Below are 26,958 nucleotides of genomic sequence, written 5' to 3'. Positions count from 1 at the left end.
TGATAAGACAGCTGGGTCTAGTGTGAGCTAAAGGCTTGGGGCTGACTGCAATGGTAGGCTATCTAGGGTGACTGAATTCTGTTCCTGTCCATGCTATCAAAGTTGAAGGTGAACCTAAACCACAGTGCTCACCAGCCCCTTCAACCTGAAGAGAATTTCAGCAGCTGCCCCACCATTTGAGAAAGTTCTAGGCCTTGTTTATTTATATTCTAGTTGTTTTGCTAAACCATGTGTGCATGCACGCATGTGTGCCCAAATCATTTGAGGCTGTTATGGGCTAGGGAGCCAAGGCTCACTGATTCAGTAGGCCACCTATGGTACGCCAACCCTTGTTCCCATTTGTGGTACCAAGGGAGAGGGGGAATTTAAATCATGGTTCTTGCCGTCCAATTTATCCTCTGTTGTTTGCAGGCTTCTAGGACTGGTTCACTTGTATTCTAGTTGCCCTTTTAAACCACAGCTTTTTTTCTGTGCCCAAGGACATATTAACCTATTCATGATCCCTCAGTACTATTTTTCCCACTGCATTTTGCATCCTGAGGGTATTTGGGGGTTCCCTTTATTATCTTGACTTTGTCTCTCTTGTTGTGGTCTCTCTTTTGCTGTGCAGAAGCTGTTCAGTCAGTCCTCAGTTCTTCAGGAAGAATTGCTGTATAAATAGATTTATTCTATCTGTGAGGGAGGTGAGTTCAGAATCTTCCTCTGTCACTGTGTTAGACTGTGGAATCCTCAACTTTTTCTTCCTTTGTTATTATTTCCCTTTGGACCGATTGTTTGTTTATAGTTTTTGTTTATTAAATTATCATACATTTGTATGCTTTCTAGTTTTCCTTCTGTTATTGTTTTCTAACATCATTCCATTGTGGTTGGAGAAGACACTTTGTATTGCATTTTGTTTTGTTTTTTTAATTTATTGAGACTTGATTTGTGGCTTAATATATTATCTATTTTAGAAAATATTCCATTTGTATTTGAGAAGAATATGTATTCTGCTATTGCTAACTGAGATGTTCTATGAATATATCTTAGGTCTGGTTTGTTTATAATATTGCTTCTGTTTATTTATTTTTAATTTATTTTTGTCTGGATACTCTGTCCATGAGTGAAAGTGAAGTATTAAATTCTCCAGCTATTATATTTAAACTTTTTTTCTCTCTTCCAATCTATCATTGATTTATTTACATATTTTGGGACTGTATTTTTTGGTGCACAATTTTTTATAATTATTATATCCCTTTAATGAATTAACCCTTTAATCATAATATAATGTTTTTTGTCTCTTGTAACAGTTTTGACTCAAAGTCTATTTGGTCTGATTTTAGTATACTGACTCCCGTGTACTTCACTTCTCTTTTGATTACTATTTTCATGGAATATATTTTTCCATTTTTCCCCTTTCAATCTATTTGTGTCTCTAGATTTAAGGTATTCATCCTGTCAACAGTGTATGGCAAAATTTTTTAATCTATTTTTTCCAATCTGTCATTTGATTGGACAGTTTAACCCATTACAATTTATTTATTTTTATTTTTTAAAGAGTTTTATTTATTTATTTTATTTATTTGAGAGAGAGAGTAAGAGAGAGAAAGAGAGAGCACAAGCCAGGGGAGGGGTAGAGGAAGAAGAACAAACAGACTCCCTGCTGAGCAGGGAGCCCAACATGGGGCTCAATCCCAGGACCCTGGGATCACGACCTGAGCTGAAGGCAGACACTTAACTGACTGAGTCACCCAGGCGCCCCGTTCTTTATTATTTCTTTATTATTCATTCATTCATTCATTCATTCATTCATTCATTTATTATTTATTATCAATTTTTATGACAACGTATTGTTATAATTGTTCTATTTTTAGTCCTTTTTTTGATGTGGTGTTCAATGATTCATTATTTGCATATAACACCCAGTGCTCAATACAACATGTGCCCTCCTTAATACCCATCACCAGGCTACACCATCCCCCCATACCCCTCCCCTCTGAAACCCTCAGATTGTTTCCCAGAGTCTATAGTCTGTCATTGTTCATACCCCCCTCTGAAATCACCCCCTTCAGTTTTCCCTTCCTTCCCCTAATGTCTTCCATGCTATTCATTATGTTCCATATATGAGTGAACCATATGATAATTGTCTTTCTCTGCTTGACTTATTTCACGTAACAATCCCCTCCAGTTCCATCCATGTTGATGCAAATGGTAGGTATTCATCCTTTCTGATAGCTGAGTAATATTCCATTGTATATATGAACCACATCTTCTTTATCCACTCATCTGTTGAAGGACATTTGGCTATTGTAGACTGCTGCTATGAACATTGGGGTGCATGTGCCCCTTCTTTTCACTATATCTGTATCTTTGGAGTAAATACCCAGTAGTGCAATTGCTGGGTCATAAAGTAGCTCTATTTTTTAACTTTTTGAGGAATCTCCATACTGTTTTCCAAAGTGGCTGTATCAACTTTCATTCCCACCAATAGTGTAAGAGGGTTCCCCTTTCTCCACATCTTTGCCAATATTTGTTGTTTCCTTGTTAGTTTTTGCCATTCTAACTGGTGTAAGGTGGTATCTCAATGTGTTTTTTTTTAAAGATTTTATTTATTTATTTTGACAGAGAAAGACACACAGAGAGAGGGAACACAAGCAGGGGGAGTGGAAGAGGGAGAGGGAGAAGCAAGCTTCCCATGGAGCAGAGAGCCCAATGCGGGGTCCAATCCCAGGACCGTGGGATCATGACCTGAGCCGAAGGCAGACGCTCAACTGACTGAGCCACCCAGGTGCCCCTCAACGTGTTTTTGATTTTAATTTCCTTGATGGCTAATGATGTTGAACATTTTTTCATGTATCTGTTAACTATTTGTATTTCTTCTTTGGAGAAGTATCTGCTCATGTCTTCTGCTCATTTTTTGACTTGATTATTTGTTTTTTGGGTGTTGAGTTTGAGAAGTTCTTTATAGATCTAAGCATTTAAAGTAATGACTGATGAGGAAAGACTTCAATCTGCCATTTTGTTATTTGCTTTCTGTATGTCATAACTTTTCTATTTCCCCCATTACTGCTTTATTTTGTGGTTAATTTTTACTGCCTTATAGTTTGATTCCCTGCTCATATTCATTTGTGCATACCTAAAAACAATATGTCTGTTCAATGCCTTCTAGCATGCTTTTTCTTGACAAATTTGCTCTTAATATTATTGAGAGTTTCTTGCATATTTTAAGTTTCCACCTTTTTGCTTCTCTCAAGATTTTCTCTCTCTCTCTCTCTCTACATTTGACATGTTGATTACAATGAGTTTAGGTGTCTGTATCTCTAAGTTTATTCTACTTAACATTAGCTGGGTCTTTTAGATTTGTATATTCTTATATTTTATTAAATTTAGCAGTTTTGGAGACATTATTTTTTCAAATATTCTCTTTGCTTCTCTTTCTTTTGTCTCCATCTAGAAATCCCAGAATGTCTATGTTTGTCCCCTTGATAGTGTCTCACACATCCCTTATGATGTGATCACTTTTCTTCATTGTTTTACCTGTTCCTCAGAATGTAAAGTTTCAATTCTTCTATCTTCCAATTCACTGATTCTTTCTTCTGCCTGCTGAAATCCTCTGTTGAATTCCTCTAACATTTTTTTAAATTTTAGTTATTATTTTTCAGCTCCATAATTTTTACATTGGTCCTTTTTGTAATTTATTTATCTTCATTAGTATTCTCATTTTTTCATCATTTTCTTAGTTTCCTTTACTTGTCTATAGTTTTCTTGAGCATATTTATGATAAAGTTTTTGTCCATCAAGTCCAACTGCTAGTCTTCCTCAGGGATGGCTGTTTTCAAATAGGTTTTGTCATTTTTTTGGTTGAAGTTTAAATATTTGAATATTAAAATGTAATAACTGTGAAAATTATAAATCCTTACATCTCAAGGACTTGGTGTTTTGTTTGTAGAAAATTGCAATCCTTTCCTTTTTTTTAAGTAACTCTCACACTATTCTTGTAAAGACTATATTCTTTGTTTCACGTAGTCATTGAAATCTCTAACTTTAGCTTGTATTACCTTATGGTTTGACAAAGATTTCCTTGAATACTAGGAGCAAAACAAACAACTCTCCCAGTCTTTGCAGGTTGGTTTTGTGCTTGGACACTCATTCTATATTTACTCAGGCCATTTACCTTGCTACTTTAGCATTTATTTCCTTCTTATACTGACCTTAGACACCTGACAAAGGTGAAAACATATGGTCTTCTCAGGTTTTTCTTGAACATGATTTCTGCCCTGGGTATGCACATTACATTCAAAATTTCCCCTTATAGATGGGTACTTTTGAATGCCTTAATTAACTAAACTCTTTACCTAGTTTTCCTTCCATAAGTTAGGGAACTATTTATGTTTGTATTGTATGCTCTCAAACATAATATTTTGCCCATGGCAGCTGTAGGTTTTTCCCATTACAGTGTTTTTTTTTAACTTTATTTTATCATTTTATGTTAATCACCATACATTACATCATTAGTTTTTGATATAGTGTTCTATGATTCATTGTTCGTGTATAACACCCAGTGCTCTAATCAATATGTACTCTCTTTAATACCCATCACCAGGCTAACCCATCCCCCACCCCCCTCCTCTCTAGAACCCTCAGTTTGTTACTCAGAGTCCATAGTCTCCCATAGTTCATCTCCCCCTCTGATTCCCCTCCCTTCATTTTTCCCTTCCTACTATCTTCTTTTTTTTTTTTTAACATATAATGTATTAAATGTTTCAAAGGTACGGGTCTGTGATTCATCAGTCTTACAAAGTGTTTTTAAGTAATACCTTCTGCTTTTCTGTCCCAGATGAGTTGTGATTTAGGTGAACCACAGTCAGCTGCCTTGTGTTAGTCTTTTGGGTAGTGCCCATATAGGTTAGAAAAACACAATAGTCTTATATTAAAATTTGATGTGCTCCTTCTAGGACCAGCAACTAGGTCTCACATCAGGAACACAAGCCACTGTCTTCAAAACCATAACTAAGCCAGGGTGGGTGAATAGAATTTTAAAACTTTATATAGTATTCCCACTATTTTTAAGTTGCTTTTTTTTCTTTTTGATTTAGTGTTTGCTTGGTCATTGTAAGCTTTTTATTGTTTTCCAGATACTGACAAATTTAGTTCTGACAGGTTCTGCTTGTGTTTAGATGTTTCTGTTTTTGCTGAAGGACACGTGTGTGTAATTGCCCACCCTGGCATTTTACTGAATTCACCACTATTATTCGGTTTACATAAGAGGAATTATGCCACATTGCAACTAAAAAATAAAACCAAAAAACTAACTCACATAAACATACATGTGAAACATACAGTGAAATTTCAGACAGTAAAAGACTGCATTAGTTACTACTGAAGGTAACTATATTTCATCTGTCCATATTATTCTACTACACTTACCTGAAGTAATAGTTTTAGTAATCACCATATATAGCATGCCCTATGTCTTCCCCAGCTTTATAATATTAACAACTTCATTAAAATAATCCCAGTATTTGCAACATATTTGGTAGAAACTTCATAAAATTTCACTTCAAAGAATGGCATGTGTCCAGGAAATAAATTTTAAGCATGTTCAAGGTGAATGTCTGGGCTTTTTAGGATGAAATAACACTACTATTAATCTGATTTATTCAGTACAGTAGCACATAGAGAAGAAAGGAAAGTAGAGAGGTAGGGAATAAAGTAAGGAAAGGCAGACATTTTTGTTACATGATATACTAGTGTTATCTACAAAAATGAGCTAAAAATTTTAAGATATAAAAAGACTGCTTACCTAGTCATTCAATAAACATTTATTAAGCAACTACTATATGCTAGAGTATAGGAATATAGAATTAATCTTTCATTTAAAACACAAACACATTAATACTACAGTTCTATAGATATAGTTACAATGACTTTGTTTCTAGTCAATGATATTATAGTATTATTTGCCATAAAAAATAATGGTATTGTTCACACAGTTAGAATATTACCACTTTAAATGTGAAGCACAATTTATACTAGAGCAACATTATCATATTCTCCATAAAAATAAATGTCATTCATATGTAGCAGGATGAAATACTTTGCTATTTCAGGCTTAAAATGCCTTCATAATGCTTTCAAATCATTTAGCAAAGAACAGATACATAAGCAAAATTATAATGTTCTTAGCATTAATTACGTGATATAATTAAAATGGAATATTAACAGAATTGTTATTGTTCCTTCTTGTCAGTGTTGCTCAGTTGTGTGTGGTTCCACCAACTGACATGACATGTTATGCAATATCAACATCATGTGGCTGACCAGCTTTAACAGACAGGATGCCACAGTGTGCTGTTAAAATGTTTTCACTTTGAAGGCACTTCGTAAGTAAGGTTATTATGGAATAAATTATCATATGTTTCAGTTCATAAGGGGACAGGACTAACTGCAAGTATTAAGTCCAATAATCTAAGTATTCAACAATGGCAGAAATGGAATAGAGGGTATTTGTTCTCCAACTTGGTATTCTAAACACAGTAGATAGAGACATCTTGGAAAACTGGAATGTAAGATAAGTTGTATACTGTAGGAAAAAGTGCCACAAGGATTGCTTGTGTGTTTAATTTTTCCTTTTTTTAAAAGATTTTATTTATTTACCAGAGAGAGAGTGAGTGAGAGAGAGAGAGAGCACAAGGAGGGGAGAGAGGCAGGCAGAGGGAGAAGCAGGATCCTTGCTGAGCAAGGAGCCCAATGCGGGACTCAATCCCAGGACCCTGGGATACTGAACTGAGCTGAAGGCAGATGCTTAACTCACAGAGCCACCCAGGCATCTCTTGTGTGTTTAATTTTTAAAGAACAGGAATTCCACTAAACTGTTAGTAGTAGTGAACTCACATTTTATATGAACATAAATAATTGAGTATGAGCACCTATAATTTCAGCAATATCACTAGTTTGAATGATTTGTTTAATGTACACAGTGAGCATTTACATAAAAATGAGTTAATTTTTAAAAAATACATGTAGTACATTGTAACCAATCTTAGAACAAATAAATATTTAAAAATACTTAAACATGCCATGTGCATGATGGTGTCCAGGTAGGTGACATGGGACAATCTACTGACTCCAAGCCACTGGCTCTAGGACCTGCCTGGCTAAGCCATCCAGAGCCTGTCCTTTGATGATCTTTAGAGAGAGGTTTGGGTTCAAGTGTGTGTGGAAGTACTTGGTCTTAGGAGGGAGGCAAAACTACAGATATCCTTCATTTTTCAAAAGTTCGCATTATACCATTTTTTTAACCAAAGACCTACATTAGTCACCATTTTTACTAACCAAAAGAAACCTGAAGAATATTGTTGTATCTATGGGAAAAAGAGGCAAAAAGTAAAAACAGTGTTAAGCTTTTGTTTCGCAGTGAGCCCTTATAGAGACAGCACACACTCTGAGCAGCAAGACTGGCCTTGTCAAGCTCATTGCCTGGGAACTGCACTCAGTGTCTCAGCATTCTGCCACCAGGATCTGAAGTACATTGACTATTGGCAACTCATCTGCAGTGACTCAGAACATTCCATAACTTTCTTGTGGGAAATTAAAGTTCTTTCACAACTGAAAAAAATGTTAGTAAAAAATAAATAAATGAATTAGTAATTTCAAGATAAAAAATACTTAGACAATACATTCAGATTTTTTTTCAGATTTTTAAAAATAGAAAAGATCAAAACATGAAGTCACTGATGTCCAGTAGATTAACTGACTCTCCCAAAGTTACACCATTATTCTTTATGGCTAATCAAAGTTAATTTAATTTTAAACTCCCACTCCAATGTTATTGCTGTCACTTCATGCTAGCTTGGGTGATTCAATAAAAGAAATCAGGATAAAAAACTATTATTTTAATATTTTGTATCTGTTAGAATTATTTGGCTTGCAATTAAAACACTACCCAACTAGTGGCACCTGGGTGGCTCAGCAGGTTAAGTGTCTGCCTTCAGCACAGGTCATGATCTCAGGGTCCTGGGATCGAGCCCAACCCTGAGCTCCCTGCTCAGCAGGGAGTCTGCTTCTCCCTCTCCTTTCACCCCCTCCCCCCACTCATGCTCTGTCTCTGTCTCTCTCTCAAATAAATAAAATCTTAAAAATAACCCACTACCCGACTAAAAAATAAAGAATAGACATATACCATCTTGCATAACAAGAAATCTAAAAGTAATAGTTCAAGATTGACCGAGTCAAGAGATCAAGTATATGAGGTTTTCTGATTGCTTTCATTGTGATTATCATGACTTTTATCTGATGGGCAAAAGACAGTTCTCTTTATCACACAATGTTATTTCCTCAAAAAATAATGTCAAAAGACAAGAAGAGGCAAAACCCTGTTTTGTAGTTTCCTTAAAATCAAAGAAACTTTTCCAGAGCAACCCTAACTGATGGTTTTTATATTTGGCATGCCCACACCTAAACCAATCACTGATCGTGGAATTACTATACATGGTTTAGACTAATGAAATATATTCCCTATGGAGATCTTCATAAAGCCCAAAGCACCAAGTACCTGAACCAGATTTAGGTTGTTTTAAGAAAAATAAGAAATAGGAGGGTGGTAAGTAGCTATTGAGTAAGTAACCAAAAGTGATAATACTCTTGGACAGATGAAAAAGTAGGCTGCTGACTGACTTAAATTTAGGTGCTGGAGTAGGCAGCCTGTAGGGACTTGGTCAAGATTTGGGCTCAGTGAGGTTTTCAATATGATCTAGTGCTTAAAGAAGTACCTTTCTGGGTGCCTGGGTGGCTCAGTCATTAAGCTCTGCCTTTGGCTCAGGTCATGGTCCTGGGGTCCTGGGATCGAGCCCTTCATTGGGCTCGCTGCTCGGCGGGAAGCCTGCTTCTCCTTCTCCCATGCCTCCTGCTTGTGTTCCTGCTCTCGCTATCTCTCTCTCTGTGTCAAATAAATAAATAAAATCTTAAAAAAAAAAGAAGTACTTTTTCATTTGGATAATTTTTCAACTTTGTAATAAATTATTTTTATGTTTCCAAATAGAAAACTACATGTTAAATAGAAACTGTTTTCTCACTTATTCAATGACTACAGTAAACGTCATAATAACGAACATCAATTTGACATACATGGTAGAAAATACAAAATAATAACCAGAATTGGCTAATCATACATTATTTGTTAAAAGCCCCTGAAATAAGTGATCAATTTGTTTACAGCCATCAGGCAACTCATTGGGAGTGGTGGAGTAAGAATATATAGCCAAATTGGCTCATGGTTAAAGCAATTATTGATGGATTGTAGTGATGGATTATATTTATCTGCTGGCACAACATACTCTTCATATTTTACCATATATGCTTTAATAAGACAAAACAAAATAAAGCAAAACACAGTAGGGGCACCTGGGTGGCTCAGTCCATAAAGTGGCCTACTTGATTTCAGTTGAGGTCATGATCTCAGAGTGGTGGCACTTAACTATTTGGCCTTAGATTTTCTTATCTATAATTCAAAGATGACAATACGTCTCTTATTAAACTCCCAAAATAGTTGAGTTTATATATATGTAATTTGTAAGCTATAATATCATATCAGTGTGTGGCAATATGATAACCTGAACTGTCAAAATAAACTTGATACTCTTATCTGTGTGAACATAGTCATTTCCCCTCAATTATTAATTCCTCAGTTTACTCTCCTGTATATACTCACTTGTATATTTTCCACCAACTTTCCAGCATTATATAGTTTTGTGAATTAAATAATGTGACAGATGTATAAGTATGGTGGAAAGCAGAGATTTTAAAAGAATAGCTATGTTATTACAATAGTGAGCGAGTACAATGTAAAACAATAAGAATATTTATTGTCTCAAGAAGATAGGTGTTCATTAAGCATGCATACTTTCACAGATATATAGAGGAATCAGAATAGAGGAGCATAGAGCACATTGGATTTTTCTTTCCTCAGTCTATATGCCTAAGGTTAATAATACCTGAATGAACCTTGGAAGATTGTTTCATATCTGAACTTAAAATATTCTTATGTAAAAAATGGTACTATAAAAATTATGTTCTGTCAGCTGTGTTAGGTTATAGTGAGAAAAGACAACAAAATAATGATACAGTGTAACTATAAATGCCTATAATTTTAAGATGAAAGCATATCACATATGCATACACTGATGTGCATAGGTACAGGTAAACATGTAAAATTAGCCTAGTGCATTTATCTACATAAAACCAAATTCATCTTAACAAATTATTTTCTTGCTGTCAAAGACTCAGAGAGGAAACAGGAAAGTATGATACAAACAAACGTTTTATTTCAAATGAGATGAACATAAAAGTATACCTAACTTCACATATTAAATAAAGTCTGGGCTTTTGGGAATCAATGAAATCTTTCTTTGTATACAATACATAATTACTTGTGTTGTATACACAAGTAGGAGGCCCAGTTTTCTGGTCATTCCTTTCTTGCTTTTCAACTAGCCTCTCCCAAGGAGGATTGTGTTTATCATATTTTAGCTAGCCAGGCATTGTGAAGTCCTACTTTTAAAGACTGAAGTCTTAAGGTCAGTGGACTTGGCTGGGATAGAGCCCTAAGGGTGCTGCTCTACTCCTGGAAAGAAGGCAGGTAAACAACCTGGGGGCAGAGGGAATGGAAATAACAATGTAAATAATGTTTGGGAGCCACAGAGGGAAGATTATTCCCTCTTTTTGGAGTGCATCCCTGAGAGGCACTGTTCAAAGAGAGGCCCACCCAGGGACAGTGGAGTATGCCATGGCCTGTTACTTCACCCACCCCCTAGCAAAAACACAGAGCCAACTGCAGAAAGGATCTCAGCCCCAACACTGGCTGCCTCACTTGTTTACACCAAGTTTCACACATCTGCCCTCTGATGCAACTGCCCTTCTAGGACAAGCTTACCTCAGTCTCAATGCAGCAAGACCCTCTCCCAGAAGACCAGCACAGGCCTCTTCCCACCCCATGTCCTTAAAGCCTGGAGTTTTTTTTTTTTTATTATTGTTATGTTAATCACCATATATTACATAATTTGTTTTGATGTACTGTTCCATGATTCATTGTTTGTTCATAACACCCAGTGCTCCATGCAGAACGTGCCCTCCTCAATACCCATCACCAGGCTAACCCATCCCCCCACCCTCCTCCCCTCCAGAAACCTCAGTTTGTTTTTCAGAGTCCATCATCTCTCCTGGTTCGACTCCCCCTCTGACTTACTCCCCTTCATTCTTCCTCTCCTGCTATCTTCTTCTTTTTCTTTTTTCTTAACATATGTTGCGTTATTTGTTTCAGAAGTACAGATCTGTGATTCAACAGTCTTACACAATTCACAGCGCTCACTGTAGCACATATCTTCCCCAATGTCCATCACCCAGCCACCCCATCCCTCCCACCCCCGACCAAGTCAGTGAGCCTGGCCGGGATAGAGCCCAGAGGGCACTGCACTGCTCCTGGACAGAAGGCAGGTAAACAATGGAGAAGGAGGTAATTTGGAAACAACTATCTGAAAAATGCCTAGGACACACAGTGGGGAGATTATTCACACTTATCAGAATCCTTCCCTGCGAGGGAGTGTGCATGAAGTCTCCTCTCCAGGGACAAAGGAGCTGTCGGTTGCAATTTCCCTCCTCTTCCCTTCAGCATAAACACACAGCCATCTGCAGTGAGCAGCACAGTGTGGACACTGGCTGTCTAACCTATTTACACCAAATCCCATACCCCTGTACTCTGGAGGTACTGCTCCTCTCAGTCAAGCTTGCCTCGGCCCCTGCCTGGTGTGATACTTCCCCAGAGGACAAATAGAAACACCTGCCCACACCATGTCTCCCAACCAGAGAGTTCTGCAGGGCTTCAGTTCAAGGGGAAGTAGTATAAGGTCTCATTTAACAAGCAGAACAGAGAACACCTAGTTAAAAATCACATTCTGGCCTAGGACCAAATACTGACCACTGCAGGCAAGGAGAGCCTTCTGAGACAACTGGCATGAAGCATACAGCAGTGCGTGAAGCTAACACCAGAAACAGTCCCTGAAGTGCCAAATTCTGAACACTATATGACCTCTTCATCATAAAGAAAATACTCTCAGGAGAAAGAAACATAAGAAATTATTCTAACAAAAAGAAGGCAGAGCCAGGCAAAAAGCCAAAATGGACGAATTCATCCCAAATGAAACAACAAGATAAGGTCACAGCCAGAGATCTAAGTGAAACAGATATAAGTAATATGCCTGATGGAGAATTTAAAGCAAGAATCATAAGAATTCTCACTGGGCTTGAGAACAGTGAAAGACTTGAAGGAGACCCTTACTTCAGAATTAATAGAGTTAAAAAAGAATTAGTCAGGAACACAACTCAGGGAACAACAGATGTTGGCAAGGATGTGGAGAAAGGGGAACCCTCTTCCACTGTTGGAGGGAATGCAAACTGGTGCAGCAACTCTGGAAAACAGTATGGGAAGTTCCTCAAAAAGTTAAAAATAGGGTTACCCAAGACCCAGCAATTGCACTACTAGGTATTTATCCAAAGGACACAAATATACAGATTCAAAGGGGTATATGCATCTCAATGTTTATGGCAGCATTATCAACAGTAACCAAACTATGGAGAGAGTCCAAATGTCCATTGACTGATGAATGGATAAAGAAGTGGGGACATAATAGAATATTACTCAACCATCGAATGAAATCTTGCAGAAATAACTGATTAGAGCAGAAATAACTGATATAGAATCTAAAAACAAAAACAAAACAAACAAAACCAAAAGAACCCAATAGAACAGATCAATGAAACCAAGAGCTGCTTCTTTGAAAATTTAATAAAATTGATAAACACTAGCTACACTTATCAAAAAGAAAGGAGAAAGGACAGAAATAAACAAAATCAGAAATGAGAGAGGAGAAATAATAACCAACACCACAGAAATAAAAATAATTATAAGAGAATATTATGAAAAACTATATGTAATCAGTTGGACAACCTGGTAAAAATAGATAAATTTGTAGAAACATAAACTCCCAAAACTGAAATAGGAAGAAATAGACAACTTGAACAGAATGCTAACCAGTAAAGAAATTGAATCATCAATCAAATATCTCCAAACAAACAAAAGTCCAGGGCTAAATGGCTTCACAGGTGAATTCTACAAGCATTTAAAGAGTTAATACCAACATCTCTCAAAGTATTCCAAAAAAATAAAAAAATAAAAGAAAATAAATGGAAGGAGAACTTCCAAATTCATTCTATGAGCCCAGCATTATGCTAATACCAAAACCAGGTAAAGACTCCACTATAAAGGAATACTACAGATGGATATCCCTTATAAACATGGCTGCAAAAATTCTCAATATAGTATTAGCAAACCGAATTCAAAAGTACATTAAAAGAATAACTCACTACAATCAAGTGGGATTTATTCCTAGACTGCAGGGTGGCCCAATATTTGCATATCAATCAACATGATACACAACATTAATAAAAGAAAGAATAAAAACCACATGATTATTTTCATAGTTGAAGAAAAAACATTTCAGAAAGTACAACATCCATTCATGATAAAAACACTTAATAGAGCGGGGTTAGAGGGAATACATCTCAAAATAATAAACACAATATACAAAAAAACCCACAAAAAACAAAAAACAAACACCAAACTAAAACAAAACAAAAAAACAAAAAGACCCACAGCTACTGTTGTCCTCAATGGGGAAAACTGTGAGCATTACCTCCAGGGACAGGAACAACACAGGGATATCCACTCTCACCACTGTTATCTAACATAGTACTGGAAGTCCTAGCCTCAGCAATCAGACAACTACAAAAAGAAATAAAAGGCATCCAAATCTGCAAGAAAGAAGCCAAACTTTAACTATTTGTAGATGACATGATAATATATATAGAAAATCCAAAAAACTCCACTAAAAAATTGCTAGAACTGGTACATGAATTCAGTAAAGTTGCAGGACACAAAATCATACAGAAATCTCTGGCATTTCTATACACCAATAAAGAAACACCAGAAAAAGAAATCAAGGAATTGATTCCATTTACAATTGCACCAAAGACTGTAAGATATCTAGGAATAAACCAAACCAAAGAGGTAAAAGATCTGTACTCTAAAACCCATAGAAAACTGATAAAAGACATTGAGGATGACACAAAGAAATGGAAAAACATTCCATGTTCATGGATTGGAAGAAAAATATTGTTAAAATGTCTATGCTACCCAAAGCAATCTACACATTTAATGCAATCCTTATTAAAACACCACCAGCATTTTTGACAGAGCTAGAACAAACAATCCTAAAATTTGTGTAGAACCACAAAAGACCCTGATTAGCCAAAGCAATCTTGAAAAAGAAAAGCAAAGCTAGAGGCATTACAATTCCCAAATTCAAGTTATATTACAAAGATGTAGTGATCAAGACAGTATGATACTGGCAAAAAAAATAGACATAGATTAAAAGAAAGAATAGAAAACAAGAAATGAACCCAAAACTATATAGTCAATTAATCTTCTATAAAGCAGTAGAGAATATCGAGTGGAACAAAGATGGTCTCTTGAACAAATGGTGTTGGGAAAACTGGACAGCAACATGCAAAGGAATGAAACTGGACTACTCTCTTACACTCCACACAAAAATAAATTCAAAATGGATTAAAGAACCTAAATGTGAGTCAGGAAACCATTAAAATCCTAGAGGAGAACACAGGTAGTAACCTCTGACATTGACCATAGGAAAATCTTACTATATATGTCTTCTGAGGCAAGGGAAACAAAAGCAAAAATAAACTGTTGAGACTTCATCAAAATAAAAATTTCTGCACACCAAAGGAAACAATCAACAAAACTAAAAGACAGTCTAGGGAATGGGAGAATATATTTGCCAATGACCTATCCGATAATGGGTTAGTATCAAAAATATATAAAGAACTTATAAAGTTCAACACCCAAAACCAAAAAATCCAGTTAAAAATGGGCAGAAGACATGAATAGATATTTTTCCAAAGAAGACATACAGATGGCTGGCAGACAAATGAACAGATGATCAATATCACTGATCATGAGGGAAATGCAAATCAGAAGTATGATGTGATATCACTTCACATCAGTCAGAATGCTAAAATCAACAACACAAGAAACAATAGTTGTTGGTGAAGATGTGGACAAACAGGAACCCTTTTACAGGTTGGTGGGAATGCAAACTGGAACTCTGGAACAGAGTATAGAGGTTACTCAGAAATTTAAAAATAAAAATACCCTAAGATCAAGCAAGAGCACTACTAGGTATTTACCCAAAGGATAGAAAAATACTTATTTGAAGGCATATATGCACCCTGATATTTATAGAGAAATTTTCAATAATAGCCAAATTATGGAAAGAGCCCAAATATCTATGGACTGACAAATGGATAAAGAATATGTGATATGTATCTACAATGGGATATTACTCAGCCATAAAAAAGAATGGATTCTTGCCATTTGAAAGGATGTGGATGGAGCTAGAGAGCATTATGCAAAGTGAAATAAGTCAGTCAGAGATACACAAATACCATATGATTTCACTCATATGTGGAATTTACCAAACAAATCAAAGGAACCTAGAGTAAAAAAAAAAAGGAGAAAGGAAAACCAGGAAACAGACTCTTAACTATAGAGAACAAACTGATGGTTATCAGTATGGAGGGGTGGTTTTAATAGGTGATGGGGTTTAAGAAGGTTAAAGAGGGCCATTGTGATGATCACTGGGTGTTGTATGCAAGTGTTGAATCACTAAATTGTATACCTGAAACTAATATTACATTGTATGTTAACTAACTAGAATTTACATAAAATTTTGAAAAAAAATTCTCTTGTTGGGAGCATACAGTTGAGTGTTGTTCTTTTATCCATTCTGTCACCCTATGTCTTTTGATTGGAGTGCTTATTCTACTTACATTCAAAATAATTATTGATAGATATATATTTATTGCCATTTTATTAGTTTTTATTTATTTTGTGGTTATTTCTGAAGATTTTCTCAGACTCTGTCTTGTCTTTCATGTTTTGCTAATTTTTGTTTAATGATATATTTGGATTTCTTTATCTTTATTTTTTGCATATTTATTACTGGTTTTTATATAGTGTTACCATTTGGTTTTTATGTAAACTCTTCTACATATTGCAGTCTATATTAAGTTGATGGTTGTTTAAATTTGGAAGTTTTTTTCTCCTCTCCTTCCCACGTTTTAGGTATATGTTGTTATATTTTCAATCTTTTTTTTTCTGAGTTCTTTGATTTTTTACAGAAATATTCATTCTTACTGTTTTGTGTTTCTTGCCATTATACTGTCACTTTGGGTCTCTCCTTCCACTAAGAGGTGCCCCCCTTTTTTTTAAGATTTTATTTTTTATTTGACAGAGGGAGACACAGTCAGAGAAGGAATACAAGCAGAGGGAGTGGGAGAGGGAGAAGCAGACTCCCGCTGAGCAGGGAGCCCGATGTGGGGCTCGATCCCAGGACCCTGGGACCATGACCTGAGCCGAAGGCAGACGCTTAACGACTGAGCCACCCAGGTGCCCCAAGAGGTCCCCTTTAATAGTTGTTGCTGTGATGGTTTCATGGTCACAAGCTCTTTTAGTTTTTGTTTGTTTGGGAAATTTTTTTTTCTAAAGTTTTTTTTTTTTCCCCCAAATTCCAGTTAGTTAACATTAAGTACGCTGCTTAATCACGATCACTTATTCAACCCATCCCCCACACACCTCCTTTCTGGTAACCATCAGATTGTTATCTATAGTTAAGAGTCTGTTTTTTGGTTTGCCTATTTTCCCTTTCCTCATTTGTTTTGTTTCTTAAATACCACATATGATTTAAATCATATGGTATTTATTTATCTCTGATTGAGTTATTTTACTTAGAATAATACTCTAGCTCCATCCATGTCATTGCACATGGCAAGATTCCATTCTTTTTTTGTGGTTGTGTAATATTCCATATTATATATCCCATCTCTTCTTTATCCATTCATCAGTCCATGGACACTTGGACTGCTTCCATAATTTGACTATTGTAGATAATGTTGCTATAAACATTAGGGTACATGTATCCCTTTGAATTAGTATTTTTGTATTTGGGTAAATTCCTGGTAGTGCACTTCCTGAATCATACTGTGCCTCTATTTTTTAAACTTTTGAGGACCTTCCACACTGTTTTCAATAGTGGCCACAGAAGTTTGCATTCCCACCAATAGTGCAATGTTTCCACTTTTTCCACATCCTTGCCAACACCTGTTGTTTCTTGTATTGTTGATTTTAACCATTTTGAGAAGTGTGAGGTGATATCTCGTTGTAGTTTTGATTTATATTTCCATGATGAACAGCGATGTTGAGCATCTTTTCATGTCTATTGGCCATCTGTACGTCTTTGGAAAAAAAATATATATGTCTTCTGCCCATTTTAACTGGATTATTTGGGTTATTTTGGGTGTTGAGTTTTATAAGTTCTTTATATATTTTTGATACTAACCCATTATCAGATAGATCATTGGCAAATATATTCTCCCATTCCCTAGGTTGTCTTTTAGTTTTGTTGATTGTTTACTTTATCATGCAGAAGCTTTTAATTTTGATGAAGTCCCAGTAGTTTATTTTTGCTTTTATTTCCCTTGCCTCAGGAGACATATATAGTAAGAAGTTTCTATGGTCAATGTTAAAAAGGTTACTACCTGTGTTCTCCTCTAGGATTTTAATGGTTTCTTGACTCACACTTAGGTCTTTAATCCATTTTGAATTTATTTTTGTGTGTGGTGTAAGAAAGTGGTCCATTTCGTTCTTTGCATGTTGCTGTCCAGTTTTCCCAACACCATTTGTTGAAGAGACTTTCTTTTTCCCATTGGATATTTTTTTCTGTTTTGTTGAAGATTAATTGACCAGTCAAGGTTTAATTTCTGGGTTTCATAAGCTATTGTATTGGTCTTTGTGTCTATTATTATTTTTTTTTTTTGCCAGTACCATACTGTCTTGATCATTACATCTTTGTAATATAACTTGTATTTGGGAATTGTAATGCCTCTGGCTTTGCTTTTCTTTTTCAAGATTGTTTTGGCTAATCAGGGTCTTTTGTGGTTCCATACAAATTTTAGGATTGTTGTTGCTCTGTGAAGTATGCTGTTGGTATTTTGATATGGAATGTATCACATGTATAGATTGCTTTGGATAGTATAGACATTTTAACAGTATTTGTTCTTCCAATCCATGAACATGGAATGTTTTTCCATTTCTTTGAGTCATCTTCAATTACTTTAATCAGTGTTTTATAGTTTTTAGAGTACAGATCTTTCAACTCCTTGGTTAGGTTTATTCCTATGTACCTGACAGTTTTTGGTGCAATTGTAAATGGTATAGATTCATTGGTTTCTCTTTCTGCTGCTTCATTATTGGTGTATAGAAATGAAACAGATATATGTATGCTGATTTTGTATCCTGCAACTTTGTTGAATTCATGTATCAGTTCTAGCATTTTGTTGGTGAAGTCTTTCCCATTTTATATAGACAGTATCATGTCATCTGCGAATAGTGAAAGTTTTACTTCTTCCTTGCCTATTTGGATGTCTTTTATTTCTTTGTGTTGACTGATTGCTGTGGTTAGGAATTCCAGTACTTCATTGAGTAGAAGTGGTGAGAGTGGACATCACTGTCTTGTTTCTGATTGAAGAGAAAAGGTTTTCCATTTTCCCCATTGAGAATGATGTTAGGTGTTGGTTTTTCATATATGGTCTTTATTATGCTGAATGCATGTTCCCTCTAAACCTACTTTGCTGTGGGTTTTTATCATGAATGGATTTACTTTGTCTACTGATTTTTATGCTTCTATTGAAATCATAATATGGTTTTTATCCTTTCTTTTATTAATGTGATGCACTACTGTGATTGATTTGTGAATATTGAACCATCCTTGCAACCCAGGAATTAATCTATCTGGGAAACACTTTATCTCCCCTCCTATACTGACTGAAAACTTGCTGGATATATTATTGTTGGCTTGAGATTTTTCCCATTCTACACTTTGAATATATCTTACCAGTCCTTTTTTACTTGCCATGTTTCTGTTGAAAAATCTGCTAGCCTTATGGCTTTCCCCTTGTAAGTTAATGACATCTTTCATCTTGCTGCCTTTTTTTAAATAGACATCATCTTGCTGCTTTTAAGATTTTTCCTTTACCATTGTATTTTGAAAATAATTAGATTATGTTGTTGTTGGCCTGCTTTTGTTGATTTTTGTGGAAGTTCTTGTGCTTCCTGGATCTGGATGTCTGTTTACCTTCCTTAGATTAGGGAAATTTTCAACTATTATTTTTTCAAGTATATTTTCTCCCTCCTTTTCTCTCTCTTCTTATGGGACACCTAAAATATGAATGTTAGGTTTGATGGAGTCACTGAGCTCCCTATGTCTGTTCTCCTGTTGCATAATTCTTTTTTGTTCAGTTTCAATGCTTTCCATTATTTTGTCTTTTCAGTCATTAATTTGTTCCTCTGCTTCTTCCATTTTGCACTTCATTGCATCATGCATGTTTCTAATCTCATATTTTTCACTTTTCATCTCTGAACAATTCATTTTTAACTATTTTATCTGTGGTAATGATCTCACTGATGTCTTCCATTCTATTCTCAAGTGCTGTGATTATCCTTATGATTATTGCTTTAAATTCTCCATCAGACATATTACTTATATCTGTTTTGCTTAGTCTCTGGCTGTGACCTTATCTTGTTCTTCCATTTGGATAAATTACTCTATGTTCTCATTTTGTCTAAGTCTCTGTCTCCTTCTGTGTTAGAAAAGCCAGTTATGTCTCCTATACCTGAAACTAATGGTCTTATGAAGAAGAGTTCCTGTAGTGCCCAGGGTCTGGTGCATAAGGGAGTGTCTCCAGCGTGTGCTGCATGCACTCTCCTGTTCTGGCTGCTCTATCCTTCAGGTCAGTCATCTTCAAAGTCTCTCCTTGCCTGCTGGGGGCAGTGTTGGTCCCTGGCCTGAATGTGGTGAGTTTTAACTAGGTGTGCTCTGCTCTGCTTGTTAAATATGACCTGTCACCTCCTCCACCAGAACTGATACCCTATAGAAGTCTCTGGTTGGGAGACATTGTTTGGACAGGGGTTTGTGCTGGTCTTCTTGGGAAAGGGTCCACCATGCTGGGACAGGCAAGTGTGACTGTGAAAGCAGTTCCACAGGAGCACAGAGGTGTGGGGTTTAGTGTAAGTATGTTATGCAGCCAATGTTCCACTGCACTGCTTTCCAGAGATGGCTCTGTGTTTATGGTGGGGGGTGCAGGAGAGAAAAATCACTGGACAATTCTTTTGTTCCAGGAGAGGTGTCTCAGTGAATGCTGCCTCTTAGGGATATGCTCCAAGAAGAGCAAATAATCTCCCCATTGTGTGTCCCAGGCACTCTTCAGATTGTTGTTTCCAAGCTTTATGTTCCCTGTTGGCTTGCCTGCCCCCTCTCCAAGAGAAGCACAGTGACCTCCAGGCTCCATCCCAGCCATGCTCATTGATCTTTAAAACTACAGGCTTTAATCTGGCTGTTTACAAAAACTCACCAAATTCAATGCATCTCATTTTCCAAGTCAATAGCTATGGGGAAATGTTCTTCTTGTGCATTCCTCTTTGGTTCCTCCCTCTCTTGCCCTTCTCTTTAACCATGGATCTCTCTCATTCACAGCAGCCAGTACCTATTTCTCTCATGGACCACATCTCTTCATTTCCTACCTTCCTTGATGTGGCCTCTTCTCTCCCTTTAGTTGTGGAGTTTGTTCTGTCAGTCTCCAGGTTGATTTCTGGAGGTATTTAGGATGTTTTGATAGTTATCTAGTTGTTTTTGTGGGACCAGGCAAGCCTAAAGTCCTCCTACTTTGCTGCCATCTTCCTCAATCCCCGATCTTGAGTTTTCACTTAATGTTTTATCATGAGAATTTCCAATATTATAAAATATGACAGTTAATGACCACATGGTGTCTATCTTGAATGTACCATAATTTATTTAGAAATTTTCCTATCTTGTTATCCTCATATATTTGTTTCAATATATTTTATAATTATAAATAATACTGCAATGATTATCATTATATATAAATATTTGTGCACAACTCTGACAATTTCCTTAGGATAAGTCCTAAATGTGGAATTTCTAAGTCATTTTAAAAGCCCTCACTACGTATTACCAAATGGTGTTTATAAAAGTTGTATCAATGTGCACTCCAGTAAGTAGCATATGATAGTTTTTATTCCACTATTATCACACTGGATGCTATATTTTCAAAATTATGTTTACATTCATTAAGAAAATGTGTGTTAATATTTTTGCAGTAACTTCCTACTGCTTGCCCTCAAAAGTGGTTTTACTTAAAATAGTGAAAGATTATTAAGTGCTAAAATGATGATTTTGGGGACATTCACAATTTTTCTGTTATTTTGGTCTTTGGGAATTTTGTATGTGCAAAGTTATGTTAAATAAGATATTTCACAAATGAGGACTCCTTAACTTTTATATACTTTTCAAAAAGCAGGTGGTTTAACTTATAAACGGTTATAATGTGTCATGTCACATATTAATTTTAAAGTAAAGCAAAATATAGGTAGTCCGTGAAAAAAAAAAACATTTGAACAGAATGACTTTTAAGTGTATAAACTTTATATGTAGGAAAGTTTAAAAAGTGTTAGAAAAATCATGAAGAATATTAAAAATATTGTTTCATCCAATATTCAAAACTGGTTCATATATTACATGCTAACTAGTAAGTGTTGACATAAGAAATTGAGAAAAATTATATTATGTGGTAAACATTTTGATTTGATAAGTTCTTACTCTATATTTTGTCTATTTATGAAACTTGTGAAATGCAGGAAAGATTATTTTATTTTCCCTTACAACTCAAGAATACTGGTCCATATTAGTGACCTTTTGTTTATTTTAAACACAGCTTTGAATAAAAATGGATTGAATTAATATATGTAGAAATGACTAAAATTATTAAATATCAGAACAAATCATAATTAGTTTCCTTCACACTTCTAAGTAAAATAAAATATATAGCTTAAATTAGTAGCAATAATTATTTTCAGTAACAAATAAAAAGTAATTGGTATTGTAGTATTTTTAAAGTTTGTCACAAGAACTTACCTCAATTTGCAAAATCTAAATATCCAATGTTTACAAGTATTGCTACTTCTCAAAATTACTCTCAGAAAATTGTTTTGAATTTGAAATATGAATATATAAATGGTAGTGAATTAGAAAATAAGAAAAAAGAAATAAAACAATAAAATAAATAAAATCTTAAAAAAGGGAGTCCTGGATGGCTCAGTCACTTAACTGACTGCCTTATGCTCAGGTCATGATCTTGGGGTCCTGGGTTCAAGCCCCATGTCTGGCTCTCTGCTCAGTGGGAGTCTGCTTCTCCCTCTCCCTCTATGACCTCTCTCTCTCTTTCTCTTTCTCTCTCTCAAATAAATAAATAAATAAATAAATAAAATCTTAAAAAATGAAAATAAGAAAAAAGGAGCTTATAGATTCACAATTCTATTTACTTTCATTCCTGATATTTTAAAATAACTAATGTTTAATGCGTTTTTATTAGTTAATAAAATATATGGTATATATTATATAATTTCTCTTTGCTTGTAATCATGAAAAAGACTTAGTCATATGCCCATGTTTTACTGACAATGTGTTAGATTTTTCTGGATGCTCCACTTTACTTGGCTATAAATGTAACAACAACAACCACTTGAATATTTACCATATCCCAGGCCTTGTGTCAGGTACTTTAAATGCATTGTTTCATTTAATCTCCATAACACCTTGGAGTAAATATCATTGCTTACATTTTGGAGAATAAAAAAGAAACACTTATGGAGGATAAAAGGACTCCATGAAGGCATGCATTATTAAATGATAGATCTTAGTTTTTTTTTTTTTAAAGACTTTATTCGACAGAGAGAGACACAGTGAGAGAGGGAACACAAGCGGGGGGACGGGGCGGTGGGAGAGGGAAAAGCAGGCTTCGCGCAGAGCAGGGAGCCCAATGCGGGGCTCATGGGATCATGACCCAAGCCGAAGGCAGACGCTTAACAACTGAGCTACCCAGGCACCCTGACAGATCTTAGTTTTTAACCCACTTTTATCTGCTGTCAAATCCCATGTTGTTTGCCACCATATTAGACGATCTTCTATTCTCAGAATGACATCACTTTATTTATTTTGACTTGGTACTGGCTTGCTTTGCTCAATTGTAGTATGTATTCTAGCATGAATACATTAAATTGGGATTCAAAAAATATTTAATTTAATGCAATAACACTGAGTGTGACCATAATTCCAAAACTTATTAAAGAAAGAGACCTTTGGGCATGTGGGCATGTTATTTAAGCCTCCTAAAACTGAGTTTTCTCAGTTGTATAATGGAAATGACACCCAACACCATTTATCCCAGAGTTATGAAAATTACTTGAAATAATGCTCAGTGCCTGGTGTAGTGTTAGGAGCACAGTAAATATTATTCCCCTTGCTCTTAGTAAGTTCTTAGTCTACATGACTTTTCCTATATTTGATCACCCTTTCTTTTAGCTTTCCTTATTAAAATTGTTCTCATTTTATACCCATTTTATCATACTTTTATTATTCTGTCATTTAAAAAATAAAACTGTTTGAGTCAGTTTTTAAGAAATGATATCTGAGGATAGAAGACATGATTTTGTTTCCCAGTTCTTCTCTACAGATTTATTGAAATTGGTTAAGTCTAGTCCCCTCTCTGGGCTTTAATATCTTCACATATAATATTAGGGTGTCAAACTGGATGACTTTTAAGGGGTTTTTCTGGTCTGAAATGCTCTCCTTGCATTTTGGACTAGGAATGTTTAGCAGGATTTGATTAACTTGTTCTAGATTGAGGAATAAGGAAACCAGGAAGGTATGACCAGGGTGGTCTCATTTGGCATAGTCTCTATATTATGTCCAGGTTTCTCAGAAGTGTCCAAGAAAAGCTCTCACCACTCAGGTACCTTGTTGACATTGTGTCAGGTGCTTTGGATACTGCATTGTTCAGTGTCATGATTTGACAGGCTGGAAATATGGATGCTTTCAATATATCATAAAACACTTAGCAAACTGTCCACAGATATAATTGCAGATTTCATTTGGTCCTTTCTTTTTTTCAACCAAATAAATTTTGTAATTCATTTAACAGTAATTTAATTCTAAAGTTAATATCTTAGTTTTTTAATTATTTTTTTATTTTTTGGAAGTTTTATTTAAATTAGTATCCAAAATCTATAAAGAGCTTACTAAATTCAATACCCAAAAAACAAATAATCCAGTTAAGAAAAGGGCAGAAAATATGAATAGACAATTTTCCAAAGAAGACATCCAGATGGTTAACAGATACATGAAAAGATGCTAATCATCACTCATCCTCAGGGAAATTCAAATCCAAACCACAATGAGATACCACCTTACACCAGTCAGAATGGCTAAAATTAAAACACAAGAAACAACAGGTGTTGGCAAGGATGTAGAGAAAGGGGAACCCTCTTGCACTGTTGGTGGGAATGCAAACTGGTGCAGCTGCCCTGGAGAACAGTATGGAGGGTTCTCAAAAAGTTAAAAATAGAACTAAGCTATGATCCAATAATTGCACTACTAGCTATTTACCCAAAGGATACAAAAATACAGATTTGAAAGAGTACATGCACCCCAATGTTTATAGTAGCTTTATCAACAATAGCAGATTTATGGAGAGAGCTCAAATATCCAACGACTAATGAATGGATAAAAATGTAGTATGTAAATACAATGGAATATTGCTCAACCATCAAAAAGAATGAAATCTTGCCATTTGCAATGATATGAGTGGAGTTAGAGTTCATTATGCTAAGTGAAACAAGTCAGTCAGAGGAAGAGAAATTCCATATGATTTCATTCATATTTGGAATTTAAGAAAGAAAACAGCTGAACATATGGGAAGGGGAAAAGTAAAAAAGGAGAGAAGTAAAGAAGCCATAAGTGACTTTTAATGATGGAGAACAAACAAATAAACAAAACAACAAATCGGGGTTGATGGAGGGAGGAGGGTGGGGGATGGGCTAGATGGGTGATGGGTATTAAAGAGGGCACTTGTGATGAGCACTGGGTGTTATATGTAAGTGATGAATCACTGAATTCTACTCCAGAAACCGATTTGGCACTGTATGCTAACTAACAATATTTTAATAAAAAATAAATTCCAGTTAGTTAACATACAGTGTAGTTTCAAGTGTACAATACCCAGATTCAACACTTCCATACAACAATCTGTGCTTATCATGAGTGCCTTGCTTAATCCTCATCAGCTATTTAACCGATCTTCCAAACCATCTCCCTTCTGGTAACCATCAGTTGTTCTCTATAGTTGAGTCTGTTTTTTGGTTTGTCTCTCTCTTTTTTCACTTTGCTCATTTCTTTTGTTTCCTAAATTCCACATATGAGCGAAATCATATGATCTTCATCTTTCTCTGTCTGACTTATTTTGCTTAGCATAATATGTTCTAGCTCCATCCCTGTCATTGCACATGTAAGATTTCATTCATTTTTATGGCTGTGTAATATTCCATATTATATATATCTCACCTCTTTATCCATTCATCAGTCCATGGACACTTGGGCTGCTTCCATTATTTGCCTACTGTAGATAATTTTGCTATAAACATTAGGGTGCATATATCCCTTTGAATTTGTATTTTTGTATTTTTTGGGTAAAAACCTCGTAATGCAATTGCTGGATCATATGTTACTTTTATTTTCACATTCTTGAGGACCCTCCAGACTGTTTTTGAGACTGGCTGTGCCAATGTATTTGCACCAAGAGAAAGAGGGTTCCCGTTTCTCCACATCTTCACAAACACCTGTTGTTTCTTCTATTGTTGATTTTAGCCATTCTGAAAGACATGAGGTAATATCCTCTTGTAGTTTTGGTTTTTATTTCCCTGATGAAGAGTGATGCTGAGCATCTTTTCAGGTGTCTGTTGGCTATTTCTATGTCTTCTTTGGAAAAATGTCTGTTCATGTCTTCTAAATATTTTTTAATTAGATTATTCATTTTGGGGGTATTGGGTTTTATAAGTTCTTTATATATTTTGGATATGAAGCATTGTTTTTCTTTTTAAAAATCCATTATGAAATACTGTTTTAATTCATATACTTAAACTTTTATATTTAAAGTGATTAATTATGCTGTTGCATTAATATCTATCATTTTATAATGAGTTTCTATTAATTGCATTTGTTCTTATTTCATTTTCTTTTTATTCTCTGACTTTCATTGAGAGCTATATATGATTCCATTTTATTTCTTTTCTTCTCATATTATTCTTTAAAATAGTATTTTTTCTGGAGTTTATAATATGCATATATAAAATAATCAAAGTATTCCTTCAAATAACACTATACTAATTCACATGTAATACAAGAGCCTTATTGAAGAGAATTCCCAATTCCTTTCTCCCATTCCTGATGATATTGCTGTCATTTATTCTACTTATCCAAATGTCATTGTCATTGAATAACTTGTTAGTAATACTGATTTTAACAAATAGCAACTTTTATTTCAATTAAAGATAAGAAACATAAGGAGGAGGACTTAAGGTGGCAGAGAAGTAGGGGGACCCTGGGCTTTCCTTGTCCATCAAACACGGCTGTAATTTGGTCAGTTCACTTGGAACATCCAGGAAATCAATTTGAGGATTGGAAGAAGTATCTCCACAGTAGGAGGGAGAGAGTGTGGCAGGTGTGAGGTATTGGAAGTGAATTATAGGAGAGAAAAGCTACTGTGCCATGGAGAAGAGGGAACCATTTCCAGGTGGAGAGGCAAGGGAGAGGGGGAAGAGGGTTTGAGAGAGTGCAGCATCTGTTTCGCATAAGAAGAAAACCTTTTGGACCACAGACTGGGGAG

The sequence above is a fragment of the Zalophus californianus genome, chromosome X (genome assembly GCF_009762305.2).
Source record: "Zalophus californianus isolate mZalCal1 chromosome X, mZalCal1.pri.v2, whole genome shotgun sequence".
Lineage (NCBI taxonomy): Eukaryota > Metazoa > Chordata > Mammalia > Carnivora > Otariidae > Zalophus > Zalophus californianus.
Note: the sequence above shows the minus strand (reverse complement) of the source record.